At 40.9% G+C, this 17,060-nt stretch overlaps 1 protein-coding gene across 9 annotated transcripts in view; it reads left to right on the top strand.

The window, feature by feature from the left end:
* The window catches only part of HDAC8 (histone deacetylase 8), a 199,811-nt gene that overhangs the window by 62,976 nt on the left and 119,775 nt on the right, over positions 1-17,060 (top strand). The window lies entirely within an intron of this gene.

Here is a 17,060-nt window from a genome sequence, read left to right as displayed (position 1 = left end):
GAGTTCTATCTGTTGTGTTAAAGTTTCGGTCAGAAATCTGTTCTTTTTACGCTATAGTTAAGGGTTAAATGAAAGCCGCTTGTAGGCAGACAGTTTGGTGCCAATGTGTAGACCATTTGGGCTGAAAAGCCCTACAGAAGGCAGGGACTAAACTCATATTCATAAAAACTGAGATTGGTCAGGTACAAATTCACTGCTGACATTGGCAGTAGAGAAAGTGAGTCTGACTAGAAGTCAGCAAGTCAACATTACTTAAGGTAAGTAATGGGGATGGAGGTGCTTTTGATCCCTCCCCTACTCAGCTCAGGTTCCTCCCAAGCTCTGGTGGAAAGAGGGACTTCCCAAAGGAGCCTGCATTGGCCATCACCACTGGCAGTTGTATAAACACAGTAGAAGTATTAAAACATAAAAACTTTCTGCTTCAAAGATACCTCTTAGCTCAAGAGATTTGGCAAGCCAAGTCACCTTGCAGCAGTGCTAGCCTCTTCATGATGTTGATCATGTCCCCTGGCTACCTCTGTATTGTCAGGCTGAAGAGGCCTTTTTTCCCTAGAGCCTGCCATTGATGGTTTTAATTGCCCTTCTTTGTTCCCCCTAGGCTCTGTTCTGTCCTTGAGACATGCAGATCAGAGCTGCTATGTAACTTGACCCGATGAAGATGTCCTGTGGTTCTGTGTAAAAAGGAGAATTATTTTGTTTTCCCTTAATCCCCTTCTTGACAGTGCCCAACATTTTGCTGCCCTTTTTTTGCCATAGCGGGAAGCTAGGTTGTTCTCTCCAGTGCTCTGTCCACAGGGTTCCCTAGAGCTCCTTCCTGGGTCTTAATGGAAAGGTCAGCACCCATCATCGTTTAAGTGTAGTTTGTGTATCTGGCCCTCCCAAAATGGCTTACCTTACACGTGCCCCTAGTGGAGCTCATCTGCCAGTCATAAAACCTCCTGAGATCTTCCTTTTTCCCTCATCAACTTGGCATTTCCCAGCCTGGAAAAGCTGAGTATCATCTGCAGACTTGAGGATTTTCCAGGGCCCGCCCCCAAGGACGTCTACTACTTACCCTTCTGCAGTCGGATAAATGTTTGTTTCTCCCCTATATTTTCTTTTCTTCTCTCTCTATAAACCAGTTCCTAGTAAATGATTAAAAAAAATTAAATCCCATGGTAATTCATGTTTTAAAATAGGCTTGGTATCAAATGTAATTAGAAGCATTTTAAAAATGAGTTTAGTCCCAAGGAACAGATCCATGGAAGATCACACGTGATTTCCCTTTACAGAAACCATATTGCCACCCCCACCCCAGTGTACATGAGGCCAGCATTTATTAAAGCTTCTTCCAGCTTGCCTACTAAAGTACCAGACACTTATCAGTTTATAGTTCCCAGGGCCCCTTTTGCTCATGGAGCCACACTGGCCATCTGTACAGCGATCATCCAGAGTAACAGGTCCCAGGTTTTCATTAGAGGTACAATAATTTTTCCCTTTGATTTCTTTCAGAAGTCAAGTCTGGTCAGGGTGTTGCGTGAAGACACCTCTGATTCCAAGGGTGCCAGGAGGGCTTCCTGACTCAAACATCTCTCCCATCTGTTGGGCTAATATCTGAAATTCCTTTCACAGGAAACATACTTTAATTCTACAATTAAAAATAGGCCTTAAAATGGAATTTTGGCACAACCTGTCCTCCTCACCCTCACTCTGCCATAGATGTATGGTTTCACAGAGCTTTTCTTGATAGCAGACTTTGAAAGGGTTAGAATGTGAGCATGAGCATTTAGAGGAGCAGGAATTGGGTAGTGGAGCAGTAGAGGGAGAGGGATACGAAAAACAAAACAGTCTTTGCCAACTGAATAGTTTTGAAAAGGGTCAGCCCTGGCAACTGTATCACTTAGTCCCAATCATTACACTTTTGACTACTTCTAGCTTGTTGCTTAGAACCAGTCTCTCGCACATTTGCCATTATGGCCTCTGACCCATCTGCCTACCCAAAAGCTACAGTAGGCATAGGAATAGCTTACTCATGTAGAAGTCCTTCAGTATATCTGCTGTGTCCTTTTTATCTTTTTGGTCCCACGAGCCCACTGGTTTTCTGGCTCACTCCTTACCTATGGTAAATAAAGGACCTCTTATTGCTGGTTCACTTACAAGATGCTCTAATTTTCGTTTGCCACTCAATTTCTAGTTTGCTCCTGAACTGCCTCTCCCTGTGGGATTCATAAGCCCTTTTTCTTTTCCTTCCTTCCTTCCTTCTTTGTTTTATGGCTTTTTCCTCTGATATAGCCTTTTTGACTTTGCCAGCTAGTCAGACAGGAACTTAAAGGTTTCATCTTAAGGTTGAATATACCCTCTTTACTAAAAAAAAAAAAAAAGGCTTAGGGTTGCTTTTTTTAATAGACCACATATGGGATCTTTACATGAATGTTTTCAACTCGAAAAGACCTTGGGTTCCATTTATGTAAAAGACAAGTTCCCAGTCAGAGCTCCCTAGGTCGTTCAACACTAATTTAGAAGGGCAAGGGTCACTGAATCCCAAAAGCTTTCTATAATTTCCATGGGAGCTACTAGAGTTGGTATTACAAGTAATGCCCTGTTTTAACTAGCATAAAGGAGTATCAACATTGTTCTTGTAAGCACACCTCCTCCTTCAGATAGAAGCTATAGACCTCGTATAGAGATGGCAGAGGTATATTATCTTCTTGATTTACAGGAAGGCCCACCCCCATCCTGGGCCACATGCACACATACAAGCAAAGTTTGATGGGAGAGGGAGGATGTTTTGCCAAAGGGAGGGTTGGCTCGTTCCCAAGCTATGTCATCTGAAAGAGGAAATACTGCTCTGCCTATGTTTAACCTGTTTGCTTCTCTAATTGTATTTGAATGCAATGGGAGATAGTCTTAATAATGTTTAAGCTATTACCTAAAACTCTGTGTTGATGACTTTTGGAGTATTTACAGTTAAGGACTGTGGGAGAGAAGGACGATAACAAGTACTTCCTTGCTGTTGGTTCAAGAGAGGTTTTGATAAATAGTAGGGTACCACTCTGGAACCTCGAACCTTGCAGGATGACCAAACTACTTGCCTACGGTGAACTGCCATGACATATGCATTCTTGAAGAAGAAATTCAGAGTTGTGCTTAAACTTCTTAGTTTGTTTCCTACCTATCATTTTATAACCATAACAGCCAGAAAACATTCGTTACTAAATGTCCCATTATTAATATATATCTCATAGGAAAGCTGTGTATATATATGGTGCTTATAATGTGTGTGGATACAAAATATACTGAAATTGACAGTTCAACACTTTGAAAAAAGTTGAATTTGTTAAGAATATTCAACTATTAAACTTTGTAAGATAGTTAAGTACAGACACTGCATAAATATTTCACCAAAAGGAAAACATACTGTTAAACAGACTTCTCAATGAATAGGACTTATGAAAGACTCTATTAAACAGGACTTCACATTCAATAGCAGTCTTTATATCCACATATGCAAAACTTTGCTAGTAAGAGCTATCAACCCAACCAAAGAAATAATCTTATTCTAGTGAACTAGGGCTCATAATGGTAGTTATTAAAATAAGAATCTACCTGTATTTGGTCCTGGGCTTTTTTACCTTGAGTCCTATGGCTTATATTCTTTAACTCAAAATTGAAAGAATCCTTTTTTGCCCTGTGGCCGAGTGGTTGAATTCGCACGCTCCGCTTTGGCGGCCCAGGGTTTGGATCCCGGGCGCGGACATGGCACCGCTCATTAGGTCATGTTGAGGCGGCATCCCACATGTCACAACTAGAAGGACCCACAATTAAAATATGTACAACTATGTACTGGGGGATTTGGGGAGAGAAAAAAAGAAAAGACCACTAGCCTAAAGAAAAATTCAGAGATCACAGAAGTAAAAAGAAAACAATATTTTTGCCTCTTTTATGAAAGAAATATTATACTTTTCTATCTTAAATAATTTTTTATAGCTCTTCAACTGCTTTTTTCAAACGTTAATTCTACTGTGCATGGGCTAACCAGAGGAGCCTACCCAGGAAGAACGTGTTCTCTAGGATAAGAGCAAACTCATTAAAGGAATGGCTCATTTAAGCCTAAGTGTTTGGTCCTGTGGGGAATTCTTCTGTCCATCTATGCTGAGCTCCACTGCTATCCAACAAGGAAGAGAAAAAAATATCACTACTGCTTAATCTGGTGTTTCTGTAGTATATGTTTATTGTGCGAGGATTTTCCGTAGACCCTGACATGGCCTCTGAAATACAAATCAGTGGTGTTTTAAGCACAGGATCCATTCCTGTGGGTCTGGGGCCAAATTCACCTCTCAGAATCCACTCTGACCTTCCTACAAAAGAATCAAGCACCTCACAGGATTTTAAAAATGTCAATTAACAAGAATAAAGGGGGGAAGCTACCATTCAACATAGGGGACTTGAGGATCTTTAATGACACTATTTTATTCATTCATTTGGCAAGCATTTATTGTCTCTCTCTGCTAGGCACTGTACTAGGCACTGGTGGTGGTAAACAAGACGGAGGAGGCTCCTGCACCCTGGAGCTTAGCTTCTAGGGAACACTTGCCTGTGCCAGGAAGTACACTAAACATTTATTTGGTCCTTATAGCCATGTACAATCTACAGTACCTACAAAGGTGAGTATTCTTATTCCCATCTTACAAATGAGAAAGCTGGAGCTTAGAAAGATTGATTTGCTTAGGACCACACAGCTAGTAAGTGGTGAAGCCAGAATTTGAACCCACATCTGTCTACCTCTCACCCATCGACTATATTGTCCCCCAAGTGTCACATGGAAGTATGAAATTTTTTCACAAGGGAAAAATACCATCCCCAAGACTTCTTAGAAAATTTTATATCAGGGGATTGCAGAAAACCCCTAAAGAAGAAGCCATGTAACTTTATGCAAATGAATCACATGACCTGTAGTATACACAGTCCACTGTGTTTATGTTTATGAAAGTGCAACTTAGATTTTTGCCAAAAAAAAGAGAGAATCTCATAAGGATTTAATTTATAATTTTATGGGTAGAAAACAAGAATAAATATTGCCAGATTTTACTTCTTAGGTTTTAAATTCCTATTTAAAGTTTGGAAACATGGAGATTCTGTAAATCTGCCTTTTCCTTCATTTTCTTTTTTTTTCTTTTAAGATTGGTACCTGAGCTAACATCTGTTGCCAATCTTCTTTTTTCTTTCTTCTTCTTCTCCCCAAAGCCCCCCAGTACATAGTTGTATATTCTAGTTGTAGGTCCTTTTGGTTGTGCCATGTGGGACGCTGCCTCAGCATGGCCTGACGAGCGGTGTCATGTCCACGCCCAGGATCCAAACCAGTGAAACCCTGGGCCACCGAAGTGGAGCACGTGAATTTAACCACTCACCCATGGGGCCGGCCCCTCCTTCATTTTCAATGGAGAAAATCCTGACTTCCTGCTTTAGAAAGTGAATAGTGTCACATGTCATTTTATAGACGTCTTCTCGTAGAATTACATCCTTTTCATGTGGTTTTTTTAGACTAGTATTGCTAAAAATTTTTAACATGATGCATTTTTGCAACTATAGGCATAACTTATATCATCTCTTGGCCCTGGCAGAAGGCCATATCTACGTATAGGGTAGAGTTTCTCCATCCATGCTATAAAATGCTTATCCAATACCAATGGAATAAAATGAGAACCAAGGGACATCACTAAAGGACATTTAAATGAAATGTTTTCTTTCACTATTGACTTTTAATGTTAATATTTAGAGAAGAGATGTTTTAATGATGATAGGTTTTTCTTTCATTATAACATAAGTCATCCAGAATATATCTTCCACTTGGGACTCCAGATTCCTTATCCAATTTTAGAAGCAAGTAGATAGATCCTCAGTGAAAGAGGATGCAACAATGATAGCTTACTCCTTTGGGTTTGGTGATGTGGCAAAAGCAACACATAAACATATATCACACATAAATATGTTAAACAATACAAATTTTTTAACTTCTCTTTCATTTGATGAGAAGGGAAGAACTCTAGAAATTTACTCCTGAGAACAAATAATTATCTAGCCTTACTTCCATCTTCATCCCCATTTTCATCACAATCTGAGAGCTGGTGAAAATTCTTTACAAAATTATTCTGCCTCTCTTCTGTTGGGTCACAGCAGCACCACCTTCGTCATCACTAGCTCACTTTGCGCCCAGTGATAAAGGTAATGGGAGCTGCTAAATCATTTTATAAGCCTTGCATTTTGAACTCAGCCCTCTGTAAGTAAGATATTTGTATTAAATGCTTTTGTGCTATTTGATAAACTTCTATCCTGCCTCTACGTGGTATGGCAGATGTAAAATTGCCTACTGTTTCTGGAAAATGGATGACTCAGACACTGATTAAATTCACGCTTAATGTTAGCCACAGGTGGAAATGAAGCCAAAGTGGGCTGTTCATTTATTCTTCCTAGTTTGATGTGTCTTTTAAATTATTAAATTCAAAAGACAGTAAGTGCCTAAGATTATAGGATAATTTGGAGGGGGGATACTGTGCTAATGATCTGAGTTGCCCTGAGCCCTCTCTCAGTGAGCTCACCCTGCCTGTCCCCAGTACTTGGTTAGGGTTGCAGTGGAAAGCTGGTTTTTTCCCTCACCTGATCTTTTGGACTTTGAATCCAGGTGGTTAGAGGGGCAGTTCTTATGTTCCTTCTCCATCCCCTCTCAGCCAATGTCTCTTATGACCATTTCCTAAACTCCAGCACCAAGTAGCCCTGACAGCATGAAAGGTCCCTGCCCACAGCAAACAGTCTGCATAGGTGATATTTTTTCATTTAAGTCAAGGAGGACTATCTCCTGGCATTCCAGCACTCTGATGTGCGCCTTCTCCACTTCTTAGTGCTAAATGACCCCTGACCCTTGGAGAAAGCCACCTGATTCTTCCATAGCAGCTTACAACCTGAGGCTAGAACATGCTCTGAAACTACCCAGAGACAGGCAGACCTTGCTCATAAGTGGAAATCTTGAGAATTACACCCTTTAACATAGGGCTACTCTGAAAACAATCCTAAACTTGACTACATCTGTGCTTGATAGAACATTCTAACATCGAAATTCAAACTACTCCTCTCAGCTGCTTCCCACCACGTAACACCCCCCACCACCACCCTAATTCTGCCCCCTCCCATGTTCTTTCACCACTGCTCTGTCCCTTTGGTCCAGCCTAGAAGACCTACCCTTTAAGCTCTGCTCTCACGTGTTACAGCTTTGAATGACTGTGCCTGACGCTGCCATTCGCCCGGCAGCTGCCAGCACTGATGAGCTGCCTCGTTGTGTTCTGTTGACATGGACTGTATGGAGATTAAGTTAAATCCAGGATCCCCCACCTGAGGAGAAGGCCTGATGCTAAGTTTGGCTGGGCTCTGCTCTCTGTGCGCTGTTACCCACTGCGCTATCAGGAGAGAGCCGCATCCACTGGTACTTAAAGGAAAACCAAAGGAAAGACTCCCCAAAAGGAGCCATATCAAATAACCAGCTAACAAGTTAACAAGTGAAAGGGTATGTATGTATGCCAGGCACTGAAGGCAGTGCCTTTGCCTAGAGACCATGCAAGTGCGGCGGAGGAGCAAGCTGGACGTGAAGGGGTTTGTGTGTGCCCCCTCCAGGGGAGAGAATCCTGAAGAGGAAGGTGAGGGCTGGTGGGCAGGATGGAAACAGAAAAGTATCTATCCTATTTAAATATAGGCAAGCCTCACCAACCCAGCCTGATTAGAGGAAAGCCAGACGGAATCATGGAATATTTCTAAATGCATTTTTATTACTTTCAAGCACTGGACAAGCTCGTAATTCAAACTAGACTAACAGCATCATACAACACCTCAGGGATGGAGCTTTAAGAATCATTTGTAATTAGCATATCAATTATTTGTATGTAAGTGGATTGTACAAAGTGCATAAAAAGTTTATTCTCTTAAGTAGGACAAACGTTCCCCAGTGCAATCCTGTTTACACTATTAATTTGCTTAGCCAGCCCTTTTTGTGCCAAGATAGATGTATGTAAGAAATGCTTATTTCCTCAGGGAAGAATGAATCGCTTCCCTGTGTTTAGTCCAGTAACTAAGAAGCGGAGCGCCACTTGATTGGATTGGGATTTCCAGGATATGGAGTTTGGAATTTGCATACAGACTAGAGAGATTTCATATGGAGAAGATCTGGCAGCCGTTACCAGAGACCCAGTTTCCCCATCTGGATTTCATTGAAGTGATCTGGATTTCATCAAGCAACAGGACACTGATCCTAAATGATCCACCAGACACTCTAACATAGGCATGTTTAAAACACATCCTGCCCCAGAAAAAGAACTGTTAAAATATGATGAGTTGGAGTTACTCTATGTGCAGTACTTAAAAGTAATAAAAATGCATTTCTTTTTAAGTCGCACAAAAACCATGCAATATCAAGTTAATGATGAAAATCAATCCCCAAACTCTTTTTTGCGCACCTCATTGGGTGACGGCATTGCCGAGACTTCCAATCATCAGGGAAAGGAGATTATATTTTGATGAGCTGCCCCAGGTGCTAACTATATGGTAGAATTCCGGCTTTGAATCTTAGGGAGGCCCTCCTGGGTAAAGGAGGGGGAGGGAAGGGCCAGGGGCATGTTGATTGTTAACAAATCATTATTGTCTACCTCTGTTCCAAAATAAGAGCGATTGAATTGAAAAAGAAGAGGTATCAAGTATATGGGGAGTGTAGAAAATATGATTAGGAAATGAGAAACAGAGATAGAGGCCTGTGTTTCTACCCGTCTGTATTAAACTGTGCTCTAGGTAAACAGTGAATTCTTCAAGGCTTAGAGAGTAAAACTTCAGCGCAGAGAGCGTAAGCACAAGCAGTCAATATACACACAAATGTTGTAACTACAGTCTGGAATGGCTCCAGCTCTCCCCTTTCCCCCAAGGGCATCGCTATCCAAGGTCTGCAAAGGCCAAATAGCTGTTTGGCTTCCAATCTGATTTTTTGCCTAAGAAATCAGAGAAGTCGGTTTCAATTTTAATAATATATTCTCCCAGCCTCTATCTAACAGAAAGGCACTTGTGTTTCTGCCCCTTCTTAAAGTGAATTTTGTGTTTGGTGAAAGGTAATAGATTGGCAGCGCTGGAAAAGGAATTACTGTATTCCCAGAACAGGTATAACAGGCAGTGACACTCTGAAATTTCTCTCTGCCTTTAGGGAGCATTTGAGTACTATTCAGGAAGTCACTGCTCTGGTGTGCTGTGCTGAACTCAACCGTATCCTAGTGGGCTAGAAGAATTAACATCGCACTCGGAGGGCCTGACTTAAGGCCATTCATTTATTCATTCAACATTAGGGAATGCTTACTATGTGCCTGGTGCTGGGAGAAGACTTTTGCAAATGTTGTATCATTTAATCCTCACAATAACCCTGTCAGGGAGAGAATATTCGTCTTGTTTTACAGAGAAAGATATCGAGGTTCAGAGAAGTGAAGTGATTTATCCTATCTGCTGTCCAAACTTTGTCTAACTCCAAGTACAGTGTTCCCGCTGAAGTCCGTGTTGTTGAGGCTGCAAAGTGAATGGATGAGACGTATGCCCAAATAATGTGACACAGAGCAGAATGCAGTTTGTGCTATGTGAGTGGCCCTGGTGGTTACCAAGCAGTGAAATGACCTACCCCAGATCAAATAAAGTCATTAATACGGCTAGCCTTAGGATTCCTATTCTTTAAGTCTTGCTTTTTTTTTTCTTTTCCTCGGCTTAGCTCTCCAGACCAGCCTGCCTCTCCGCCCACCCCACCTCCTGCCCAGATAATATATACTCTGCTTGCTGGGGCCTCTGGCCTTTCAGAAAGAGGAGGGGCAAAGACCCCTGGGGTTTGGTGAAAAGAGCGCTGGATTCAAATTAGAATTAGAATTGGTGTTCTAATTCTAGCTCTGAGGATTCACTCTAGGCCACTGGTAAGGCCCTTTAATTCTGGATGACTCACTTTCCCCTGTGTGAATGAGAATGGTTTACTTCAAAGAGGTAAAGAGATAAGTAATAATAAACTAAAAATAGAGCACGGTCCTTTTTGTTGCCAGGGTGACATATAATTGATGAGTAGAATTACTTACTACACGGCATGTTTAGAAAGAGATGCCAATTAGAATCTATGTTTCCATATAATGGACTCAGCAATGAGAGAAAAGATGCACCTGTAAAAGTTTAAGGAACTATCTCCTGAAAATTCAAACAGCAAAAGTGATGTGAGGATTGTTTGTTTGGAGGGGGGGTGGTTAGGGTTTAGGGGTTTGAGGTTTTTTTTTTTAATTTTGTGGCTTTGGGTGTTTTGTACTAAAGATGTTAATGGAAACAGTACAGCTTGTCTGATGCTAAAAGCAGAAAAGAGAAACTTTTAGGAAATTAAATGTCTTCTGGATATGTCCAAGAGGCGCCCATGGCCCCAAACGAAATGACACATCATCCTTGCCGAGGGAGGCTCCCCTCCCCAATTCCCCACGTCCCTGAACCGTTTGTAACAGATATTCAGGGATCACTGAGGTATTTACCATATGCTGCAGCCCCTGGCAGGTTGAGTCTTTGCAGAATGAGTCAGCAGTACCTGAGTTGAGATAGGATTGAGGGAATTTAGAAAAAACGTACCTGTGAAAAGTTTAAGAGCTTCCATTTGGGACTGGTTAGTGATACTTTGGGTCCTTAACACAATCCCCCTCTGAATCCCTCCAATGCAATAGGTTTCAAATTTATATCGTAGAAAGGGCTTTGCTGCTGCCAGTAACCTTTCTCAGGCTGACTTCGGGAGCTCATAGCATCAGTAACAAGTATTTCTCTCTCCTCTCCCTCTGCGTCCTACTCTCCTTGGTTTTTCAACTTTGAATTCCTCGTTTCTTTAATCTCCGTTGAGGAAGTCTCTAGAGGGGGCTGAGAGTGCTTGTTGGAAAACATAAAGATGATAAGGCTGGTCTAGGCTGGTCTGCAAGCTGGAAAGTCAGGAGACTGAACCTGCTGGGAGCGGGTGCCTATCAGAGGTCTGACTAGAGGGACAAGTTTGGGTTACCACATCCTACCACCAGCATTGATTGGAGGTAACTGTAACACCATCTCTCTGGCATCCCATTGCCCTGAGATGAATCTTTTAGGATTTTAAGTATTTAAAAACAAACAAAAGAAAACCAGGTTCTACCCCTGGTATTAGAGGTAAGGTGGTACCCGTCAGTGATCTGAAGGGCACACTGGAGAAGAGAAGCTGTCGTCTACCTTGATGGAGTTAAAGAAAAAAGGGTAACCATACAATTTGGTTCTTGGGCTTTTCTTTTTTATCTAAAAGCATCATTAATGTCATCACCCCTGGCTTTTGTCCTCCTCAGGCACCAACCGCCTTCCCCAAATCCATGCCTATAGAAACAGCTGCCACAGCCTCTCTTCCTCATTTGCATAGCCTTGTCTGAGAACCAGACTGCTGGATACTGAGGGGTCAAGTTTCTCATCAAGAAAACTGCATTTCAAGTGACTGTCTTGTTTGTTTATAGGGAAGTTACTAATGTAGTGTAATGAGATGCCTGTCCTCCCCCTCCTTTCTGGGTAAGAGATTTTATATTTTTCCAAAACCTAAAATTAATGATTTGCAGTGTAGCACACAGTACTGTTACAGTGGTTAGGGAAACTTTCCCAAAAGCAATCTGGAGTGATATTTCATTCATTTATTCATTTAATGACTATTTATTTAATGCCTACTATGTATAAAGTATTGATTCTACCCTCAAGAAGTTAGTGGAAATTTAAAAATAATAGATGCGTAAAGAGATATACATATATATTCATATTCACACACATTTGAATAAAATAAAATGTGGAAAGTTATAAGAACCGTAAAAGATAAAATGCTGTGGGCACTCAGAGAACACACTTCAGAAAAAGGCTTAATTGAGGAGGTAACATTTGCTGTGGGTTCTAAAGGGTAGCTAATTACTATATCTTTACAGAGTGTGTGAATGTGTTTTTATGAAATCTAGGTCAAGTTTAAATACACAGAGATTGTAGGGAAGGATGTTCTACGCAGAGGGTATAGCAAGATCAAAGTCAGAAGAAGCTGAGCTGTGTACAAAGAACAGCAATGGTTTAATTTGGCTAGACTGTAAAGTACATAAGAGGGACAAGTTGCGAAGAAGATTGGAAAAGTGGGTGGGAATCACATCGTGCAGGAGCTGGAATTCTTAGCTATGAAAATGTGTACCATATTCTGTAGGCATTTGGGGAGCTGCTGAAGGTTTTAGAATGAGGGAATAATATGATCAGAGCTTGCTGGGAAGATTAACACTCAAAAAAATAATAATGTTGTGGCTGCTATTGCTGTTATACAAAATAACGTGTGCAGAGTGGCTGGCACAAGCGCCTGATGCATAGTAGCTCAGTAAGTCGTGGACGCAGGTATAATCATTTTTTATGAAGGAGATGGAACTTGAGCTAGCCTTTAAAGAATAGATAGGATGTAGACATGCAGAAAGGTGACTTTCAGGCACAAGGAAGCGCATGACAAAAAGCATACTTGTAATAAAGTGCAACGTGAATGAGGTGAACCATGGACAGTTCAGTTTGCCTACAGAATAATATGCGTTAAGGAGTTATTGGAAAATAAGATAAAAAGGTGGGCTAGAGTCAGATCTTGAAGGACTTTGAATCATAGGCTAAGAGTTTTAAGCATTATGTAGAGATAATGGAAGGATGTTGAAAGGTTTTGAGTAAGGAAGTGACTTAATCAAAACCATCCCTAAGGAAAAGTAATCTGATGGTAGTGTGTGTGTGATGGATTGGAGAGGTAAGAGACTTGAGGCAGGGAAATTAATTAGGAAGTTATTTGTATAATCCACGAAGAAGGTTATAAGGGCCAGATTAGACTACTGCATAAGGGCTAGATTCGACTACTAGATTAGAGTGGGAGTTGAGAGGAGGGAATGGCAAAGGGATTGGTGCAAGACTGGTAACTGAAGAGGAGCAAGGAAAGGGAAGGATCACGAAGAACCTCAGTTTTGAACATGGGTGACTGAAAGGATGGGGTATCATCAGCAGAGACAGGGAATAGAGGAGGAGGTAGGATGACAGATTCGGCATAGTCAAAATGGAGCTGTAAATCACAGCTAACTTTGTAGAAATTGACAAGCCGACCCTAAAATTTATATGGAAATTCAACCCAGAATAGCCAAAACAATATTGAAAAGGAAGAACAAGTTTGGAAGACTCACACTTCCCAACTTCAAAACTTACTACAAAGCTGCTGTAATCAAGACAGTGTGGTGCTGGCATGAGGATAGACATATAGAGCAATGGAATAGAGTTCAGAGTCCAGAAATATGTATAGTCAATTGATTTTACACAAAGGGTGCCAAGACAAACGGAGAAAGAATAGTCTCTTCAGCAAATAGCATGGGTACGACTGGATATCAACATGCAAAAGAATGAACTTGGACCCTTACCTCACACCATATGCAAAGATTAAGTCTAAGTAGCCTAAATGTAAGAGCTAAAACTATAAAACTCTTAGAAGAAAATATAGATATAAATGTTCATGGCCTTGAATTAGGTAATGCTCTGTTAGGTATGACACCAAAAGCACAAGCAACAAAAGAAAAAAATAGATACATTGTATTTCATCAAAATTAAAAACTTTTGTGCTTGAAAGAATACTTTCAAGAAAGTGAAAGACAATCCATAGAATGGGAGAAGAATTTTGTAAATCATGTATCTGATAAGGAACTTATATCTAGAATATGTAAACACTTACAACTCAGTATTAAACAGACAAATGACCTAATTTAAAAATGGGCAAAGGACTTGCACAGACATTGCTCTAAAGAAAATATACAAATGGCCTAAAAGATACTCAATATCATTAGTCATCAGTGAAATGCAAACCAAAACCACAATGAGATGCCACTTTACACCCACTAGGATGGCTGTAATTAAAGAAAAACAACAGAAAATAACAAGTGTTGGTGAAGATGTGGAAGAATTAGAACCCTCATACGTTATACATTGCTGGTGGGAATGTAAAATGGTACAACCAACTGTGGAAAACGATCTGGCAGTTCCTCAAAAGGTTAAACATAGAGTTACCATACGGCCCAACAATTCTTTTTTTTTTTTTAAGATTTTATTTTTCCTTTTTCTCCCCAAAGCCCCCCGGTACATAGTTGTGCATTTTTAGTTGTGGCATGTGGGACGCCACCTCAGCACGGCCTGGTGAGCAGTGCCATGTCCGCGTCCAGGACTCAAACTGGCGAAACCCTGGGCCACCAAAGGGGAGCAGGCAAACTTAACCACTCGGCCATGGGCCGGCCCCGACCCAACAATTCTCCTTGTGGGTATATACCCAAGAGAAATTAAAACATGTCCACATAAAAACTTGTATGTAAATGTTCATAGCAGCATTTTTCATATTAGCCAAAAAGTAGAAATAACCCAACTGTCCATCAACTGATGAATGGATAAAGAAAATGTGGTATATACAAGCAAAGGGATATTATTTCGCCATGGAAAGGAAGTATGATACATGCTACAACATGGATGAATTTTGAAAATACTATGTTAAATGAAAGAAGCCAGTCACAAAAGACCACATATTATATAGTTCCATTTATAAGAAAGGTCAAATTAAACAAATCCATAGAGATGGAAAGTAAATTAGTGATTGGCAGGGGCTGCGGATTGAAGACTGTTGGGAATGGCTAGTAACTGCTAATGGGTACAGGGTTTCTTTTTGGTATGATGAAAATATTCTAAAATTCATTGTCATGATGGTTGCACAACTCTGTGAATACACTAAAAGCCGTTGAGTTAGACACTTTAAATGGCGGAACTGTATGGTATGTGAATATCAATAAAGTTATTTTTTAAAAAGATTTAAAAATATTTTTTAATGGAGCTGTAGCCATTAATGGCCAGCTGCAGATTTTTGAGCAGTATCAACTGTCAGTTGCTTCTGAGAAGCTGAAAAAGCTATCAGAGAAAAGGCTTTTGGATATCATGACCCAGAGGTCTCTCTCCTTTCAAGAGCACGGTTTCAGGAGAGTAGTAAGATCAGAAACTGGATTGCAAAAAGTAAGTATAGGTGGCCAGTAAGTGAATAAATCTGGCAGTGCCGAGAAGGGGAGGAGGAGATGGTCAACTTGTAATCTAAAGGCATGAAATCAGTAGGAAAGCAGAGATTAAAGATGTAAGACAGAGCTCATTGGTAATACAAGGCCCTTAGAGCAACAGGAAAGAGGATCTAGTGCCTGGGTGACGAAATTAGCCTCAAGGAAGAGGAGGAATATGAGGGAAGACATTTTCAGGTAAAGAAAAGAGGTGGAGGAAGGCATTTATTACACACAGCTTCAACCAGCTCAGTCAAGTATGAGGCGGAAAAAGTTTGATCTAGAAAGAGACACATCCAACCTTTTCTTCCTCGTACTTGACTGAGCTGGTTGAAGCCATGTATAAGGAATCAGCAGTTACCTCTGGAGAGGGAGCAGAGATGGAGAGAGAGGGATTTTTCACTTTTGTTTTATAGACTTTTATATTTAACTTTTTTAGCATCAAGAATATACTTTCATTATATTTGTATTTTTTAAAAAATTGGACTAGATGCTGCAAGAAATGTAATTGTTTACCAATTGGAGGTGAAGCGAAGGATTGCCAAGCTTCACAGAGGGAATGGCACATGCTCATCACTCAATAAATGTTTATGGAGTTGTTGAATTGGAGTTGTAAGGATAAACTGTAGAGGAAGCAATTGGTTTCATTTCTCAGCTTTCTCCAGCAGAATACAACGGAAAGTTCTGACAGTGTGGTTTATCCAAGGGCCTTAATGATTAACAAGGCAAAAATGACAAAGGTGTGAGGGAATTAAGTATACTAGTAAGAGTTTTTTTTTGTTTTTTTTTTTTCAAGATTTTATTTTTTCCTCTTTCTCCCCTAAGCCCCGGTACATAGTTGTATATTCTTCGTTGTGGGTCCTTCTAGTTGTGGCATGTGGGACGCTGCCTCAGCGTGGTTTGATGAGCAGTGCCATGTCCGCGCCCAAGATTCGAACCAACGAAACACTGGGCCGCCTGTAGCAGAGCGCGCGAACTTAACCACTCGGCCACGGGGCCAGCCCCAAGAGTTTTTGAAATGACTAACCATATTCTCCAAAACGAGTAGTGAAGCAAATGAGGTCAAAAGATAAGCTGATGGACTTTGAAAATAGGAGAAAGACTAGGAAACAGGAATTATAATGCGAATAAAGAGAAAGTTCAATGGAGGAAACATGGAAGGACAGAAAATTATACACAGAAAAAGTAGTTCAGATTTCAGGGTCTTAGAAGTGGAGCGATTCCGAGCGCTTCCTTATCACACCCCAGAGCACGGCTGTACCTAAGGATGACTAAAGTGTAGTGCAGGTGGACATCACTATGGTTCGAAAGGGGAAGAAACTGTGATGTCGGAGAATTAGAAAGGTCACAGGGAAGGGGCAGGTCTCTTGTTCAGTCGAGCCCATTGCCCGACCTAGTGCCTGGTATGTAGCAGGCATTCAGCTAATGTTTGCTGGATGAACGAATAAATAATATAGCACATCATATTTATTTGTTTCCATCTTCTTCCCCTACTGGATTATAAGCTCTTGAGGCTTAACTCATTTCTGTATTTCCGGTGCCTGGCACAGGGAAGAGTGGGTGCTTGAATCAAGACTTGAGTGAGTGAATGAATATTGAACTGCAGGGAATGATGACAAGGAAAGGGAGAGACAGAAAAATTGTGAATCAGGTGTGAAAATCCTCAAGGGAGGTGAAAGAGTACATTGTGGGTCTATAGGTAAGAACTTTGACAGTATTTGAATACTATGAGCAAATTACATTGACCTCAAAAGAGGAGAGATTGATGAGAGGGAAGAATACTGGATTTGGAAGTAGTAACAGGAAAAGGAATATTCCAATTTCTCTTTCCCTTTCCCCTGAATTCTGGAGGAATGGAGCACAGTGTTTTCTCCCTTGACCGCCCCCCCCCCCAACCCAATCTGTCACCTAGCCCTCTCAATTTTTCCAAATTTA

The sequence above is a fragment of the Equus caballus genome, chromosome X, assembly GCF_041296265.1.
Source record: "Equus caballus isolate H_3958 breed thoroughbred chromosome X, TB-T2T, whole genome shotgun sequence".
NCBI classification, from domain to species: domain Eukaryota; kingdom Metazoa; phylum Chordata; class Mammalia; order Perissodactyla; family Equidae; genus Equus; species Equus caballus.
Note: the sequence above shows the minus strand (reverse complement) of the source record. Positions and strands in the feature narration are given on the sequence as shown.